The following is a 5993-nucleotide window of genomic DNA, read 5'->3' as shown; positions in this document are numbered from 1 at the left end:
TATATTTGTACATGTGAGTGTATGTTTATATAAATGCAAAACTTTCAAACTTTCAAACATCACACTTTCCATGCAGCTTTGCTTTGTAAATCTTAGCCGCTGTGAGCCGACTTCTGCTTGTGGCTGGAGAATACAACTGTGATGTGACCAGCCAATCACAGCCCAGACGGTGACAGAACAGCATGTCGTTTAAGAACAGCAGGTGAACGTCAGTACCATTTGAAAGCTTAGACTTGACGTGGGTTTTAGCTGCAAATGAGTGCATGTGTGATAAACAGAAGACGTGTCATTAAAAGGTTTAACATCAAATCATCAATAGAAAATCCAAGGAAAATGTACATTTCTTAGGGCTAGAGCACACATTATATATATTGCTGAAGGATAAAATCACTTAAAAAAAGAGTTTGGCCATAAAAGATTGATGCATTTATTTTGAAAAGTATATATAGTCCAAATGCCTCAGACAAATGAACTCAGAAGAATAAAACTTCTAACTCATAAAGTATAAAAGCTTTGTGTATAAAATGCTCTACAGATGATTGCAATGCAAAAATAATGATGGCATTTTATTCAACTGGGCCTCGGTCTGTCCGTAAGTGCTGGGAGTTAGTGAGCCAAGTCTAAAGAGTTTTCGAGTATGAGAACCTGCGCAGTTTAACAAGTGAATTGTGGCCCATGCAATGCGCCATGTACTCAGTTTAGCTCAATACATGTCACTATAAGTAATAACAATTCTAAAACTCTGCCATGAATTATACAAAGCTGCAGTGTTTGGCGTTCACTTGCATCTGAGGCAACAATTTGACACAGACTGAGCTGACATTTCTATTTTAGCCACGCTGGTGGTTAAAGTAATCAGACATGTAGCTGTCGAGCACCTGCTTGACACTTTACCTCTTGCCCATATTTCCTTCTTATCCTAGCTGTATGCCATGGACCAAGAACTGATTATTATTTCTATTCTTTCCTGGTGAAATGCTGCAACTTGTCTTTGAAGATCGAACAGAGATGCCCTTGAACCAGCCGCTGGCGAAAATAACAGACCATTAATCCAGACTTTTAAGAGTAGCGGGGGTTTCGGATTACAAGTATACTTTCAGTGCTGTTGCACATTACCTGCTTTAAATTCAGAAATTAGTTGAATATTTTACATGTGAATAAGAGAGTAATTTAGATTCAAACACCTAGAGACAGGATTAAAGTTGGGGAAAATAACTACTCTATTTAGAATTCACCGACCTGAAATGGCCTGCTTCTAAAACCTTGAGCCGCTAATGAATAAAAACAACGGCAGAGATACATTTAAATTTCATCTTGTCTAAATATTCAATAAGTTCAACGCGGTGAGAGCATGAATAAACTAGCAGTTCAGCACTATTGTGGGTGTGTGTGTGGGCGTGTGTGTCCTCTCCTTGAGACAACACTGTCCTTGACTGACCTTGCTGAGTCTATCACCCTGAGGTTTGTCTCTGACATGTTTACACTGACTATAGGACCGGCTCTGTGTGGTTCACAGAGTCATGTAGCAGATCCTCTGAGGGGCGACTGACAGGAAAACCAGTGAACAGTCAAACAGAAGGCCATCTCCAGCAATAAAAATCCTCCTGAAGAAGATCTTCATTTTAATTCTCATTCACACTTCTCAAACACTGTCACATCCAAGGGTAAGAGTAAACTACTACTATTACAGCACAGAGATGGCAGAATGAAAGAAGGTGAGGGAGTTTTATTAAAAAAAGGCATGGAGAGACACAAAAATAGACAAACAGTGGGATGAGGAAGACGGAGATGAGCACTTTCATTCCTCAGAGATTCGTTTTTATCAGACGCCGCTTCTATTTGCTGTGTCTCCTTTGTCTCCTTTTATGTGTTTAGCAAGATACTGCACTCTACTTCTTGAATGTGCAACGCCCACACTGTAAACAATAAAGTTCCTGATGAAGGAATCTGTTTGGCGAAGTGAAAGTATGAGCGATTGTACTTTTACAAAGTCGTTTCAAAGAGACTGCACTGACGGTTTACCAGGGTAATTACTGTGTGTGTTACGTCATTGAGGAATATTATAGTATATATATGAAAAAATATATTAAACTCTTTATTATGATTTCATATAGAGAATGTTTTTGTTACTGAAATCAATGGTTAACAGGGAAGAATAGTCACAAAACAAGACCAAAGCCCCACACTAAGTGCATTTTAGGACAGTGCTGCAGTTTTCCCCGGGTAGTTTCTTAAAAGCACCCGGAAACCATGTTCTAGCTCTTCTGCGATTCCTGACACCTAAAAGGTCAGCCAAGGGTGAATTTTTCATGAAGAGGAGACATAAGCTTCTCACTGGCTCCTTTTTGAAATCTGGAAGTATCACACCAATTTTACAGAGGCGCACATAAGCCCTTAATTTTAGATTTTTGCACATTTGAGGAGATGGCGGGGGGAGGGGGGGGTGAAAAAGGGGATACAGGGAAAAGAACCAAGAGGTAAATTGACAGGACAGAGAGCAGCGAAACAGCTGGGGTGCCAGATCAAATGGGAATGTGAGTGGGAGAGGCTTGTTTTGCCCCTGTGCAGCGATGGGGGAGAACCAAGCGTGTAGTGCATCAAATTTTCATATGAGCATCAGTGCACAGCTTAGAAATGCATTATGGAACCAAAGCAGCAGAAAATATCCTTGAGGAACAGCTGAATAAAAATGTGGCTTATTTATAGACCAGGATGAGAACACAGTTGAATGATTTAATTAAGCTAATTAAGGGACAGTGAAGGGCCATCAAGCAAAATATGTATTTATATTGTAATATGTGTGCAATTATTCTGGAATATGCCACATTATATTCCACTCTATACCTACATTTCTTTCATTTCTATTCATACATATTCAGTTAATGAGCAAAAGGAAAATCAATACGCTTGCCAGTTCAAGCTCAATTTTTAGTCTTTAGTCTTATTCCAGCACTGTATGTTGTTTTATGCTTCTGTGTTGAGTAAACATGAGCTGGAATGCCTCCATAAAGACAATTGCCAAAATTATCACACAAACCAACTTGTCAGGACCGGGAGTGTTGATTGTAAACAAGACCTGCATTCACAGGTGCGTATGTGTGGTCCTATGCTAAAAACACAACTGAAAAATATGGCACACTGCAAAAAAAAGAAAGAAAGATCCTTTCAGGCATGTAACTTCAAGTGTGCTCAGCTACTATCTGTGACAGTAATAGCTTTTGGTTTTCACACATGGGGAATCTGGCACAACATAAGCACGTTCTGTATAATGTAAGAGGTGAGTTTACTGAAACATACCATGAAGCTTGTCTCATTTTTTTAGTGTAGTTCACAAAAGTCTCTCGCCAAATCTACCAAGAACATTGTCATCACGTCTTCCATGGCAACGCGACTGACTTACACTTAAGGCATGTAGAAAATGTTTCCGATGTTCCAGTTGAACAGATATTCACAGCAACTTCGACACAAAACATGAATCGGAGTCCTTTTTTCACTTGAAAAAATGGATGGAATTGCACCTGGAGAAAAAGGTGCAGACTCGCAACAAATGTGAAATAAACAAATAAGTAGAAGGTTAAACTGACATTTGACAAGCTTTTGTCAGCCTTTTTGACAAGTCTGTCTTTATCAAACTCCGACGAAGACAGCCTTGTTGAAAGGTTGATTTTGGATTCTACAAAATATATGCATCAGAGTCCTTTTCAAAAAGAAGGCCAACGTGTTAACCTGGCAGACCATTTCCAGATTGCGGCGCACGTCTGACAGAGTCGTCAGTGAGGGAGGGATGGAAGTTCTGCATGAGAAATGAGAAATGAGCCTCTGTGTAATACTTGGGTCTTGTTCGGAAGCACACCTGGTCTCCAGCCTTGGCACCCGCTTCACAGATGCAGTTAGCAGATGTGCCATTGAGAAGAAATAGCGCTCTGTAATGTGGGTGTAAAAAGAATGAGTAAACAGCCCACAGGATTACAATATTCACAGACATAAAACAAGTTTATTAAATTGTAGGCAGGCTGCTTAATAATTTTGTCCAATAAAACGTGCGAACAAGCTGCGCTCGGTGCAAAAACAACAAGGGAGCATGTCCACTCTTGTTCGATAACTCAGACCAGGCAGCCTCTGGGTCAGTGAAGGTCAATACAGCGATACGTTGAGGGCTTCTTGAGAGAGGAGGAGACTATAGAGCTCAGAACGTACAGTATAGAACATATTATACATTAAATGTAAATAGTTTCTATTAAAGTCAATAAATTTGAAGTAGAAAAAAAAAATACTTGGACGATAAATGAGGCAGGAGAGAGGAGTGCAAACCTAACAGCAGCAGACGGAGAGGGCTGGTTGGTGTGATAAGGCTGTTTCATGGTCTGTGGTGTGAAATTGTGATATTTCAGAATGGTAAGGTAATGGTGTCAGAACCGATCCTGCTTTCAAAAGCCACATGATTTTCATACTGAAATTGCCATTAAGCACAAAATTGAAAGGTGTAAGTGGCACATTCAAGTTCTGTGAAAGTTTCATCTTGAACATCTGTGAATAAGAAGCATCCGTGTATCTCAGGTTTAAAGCAAACTTTGTGAGTGGCATAAAAAATAATAACTGCGATATTACACCAAGTTTTTTACAAAATATATATTCTTTCCTGACATGGGAAAGTGTGTGAAAAATCTTTCTTCAACCCTTCAAAGCTAAAGGACATTCATTTTGTTTTCTTGCCACATTGTAAAAATTTATGTTTCCGGTAAACACGGCAGTATGATTGGATATAATGAAGTGGATAAATGTGTTCATGTTGCCTTTGGCTCTACCTCAGCTGTTCCAATAATGGTCTCGCTCCCATATTAAGGCACGGCACAGTAATATGATATTTTTGTCTTCTTAAATCAGGTAAATTGGTAATGTTTCTTTGCGTAATCAAAGCTGCACAACACAACTTTACTTTCACATGGGAGTAAGAGCAAACAGTTATCACAGTGACTGGCATGTACAAAGATGTTTAGACGTTTAGGTTCAAACTGGGCTGAAATTTGTTGGTAAATGATAATTTGTAGACCTCTAGGGTACATATAATTGTCAATTCCACGACATTTCACTGCCTATATGCAGTGTGAAGCACACAATTAAATGCAGATCATTTTTTTATATGCAAACAAATTAAATAAAATAAATTGAGGCAAGGATTATCTTGTTCAAGTACTTGTGTTCCATAATAACCTTTTTTTGTTGTTGTTGTCGTCCACCATTATCCACCTGGGATGATCTTACATACAGTAGGCTTACTATTCAGAGCAGTCCATGCTTGCATGACAGTCAATCAGAAACACAGACACCTCACTACCCCTCCATAATACAACACATTTGTGACCCTATTTAGCAATGGCAGGGTCCACTTGTGCAAACCCCGACCATACTAATCCCCAGCCTTCACAGTGTCTAAATAACACACTCAATACGCTTCTCCCAAACTCAAACACATCCCTAATGGAAATATACACTATACAAACACTCCCTCCTTCACAAACGTGCACGTACACACGCCAGTCCAAACCACCTGAGGGTGAGTTTAACGGCTTTTCTAGATTACGCCTCCCATCAACAGACCGGTTCAACAGCTCGGTCCACAGTTGATGTCACCCATGCTGGTTCCTTTTCTTTTTTCTTTTTTTTTTCATTTTGGTTTGGTGCAGACGTGTGGGCGAGCCGGGTGTGGCCACTTCTGCCGCAGCTTACTCTCTGGCCAGAGTCACATATAATTTCTACACATTTCACTAACCACGACATGGCCAATATGAGACGCTTGAAACCCAGTGAGCACTGCTGCCAGCCAAACACGCCTCAGTCGCTGCTTTGTGCAAACAAGCTTCAAGGTTTGACAGCCACTCAGTGCCCTTCCCCTGCCATTATACATAAGGAACAGTGAGTCTGAAAGGCTATGAAAATGCTCTAACCACACATGAAATCCCAACATCTGTACCAAGGACACTATGCCTCTGGAG

Source organism: Morone saxatilis, unplaced genomic scaffold (genome assembly GCF_004916995.1).
Source record: "Morone saxatilis isolate NCDOM2014 unplaced genomic scaffold, NCSU_SB_2.0 Contig8, whole genome shotgun sequence".
In the NCBI taxonomy this organism is placed as follows: Eukaryota; Metazoa; Chordata; class Actinopteri; family Moronidae; genus Morone; species Morone saxatilis.
Note: the sequence above shows the minus strand (reverse complement) of the source record.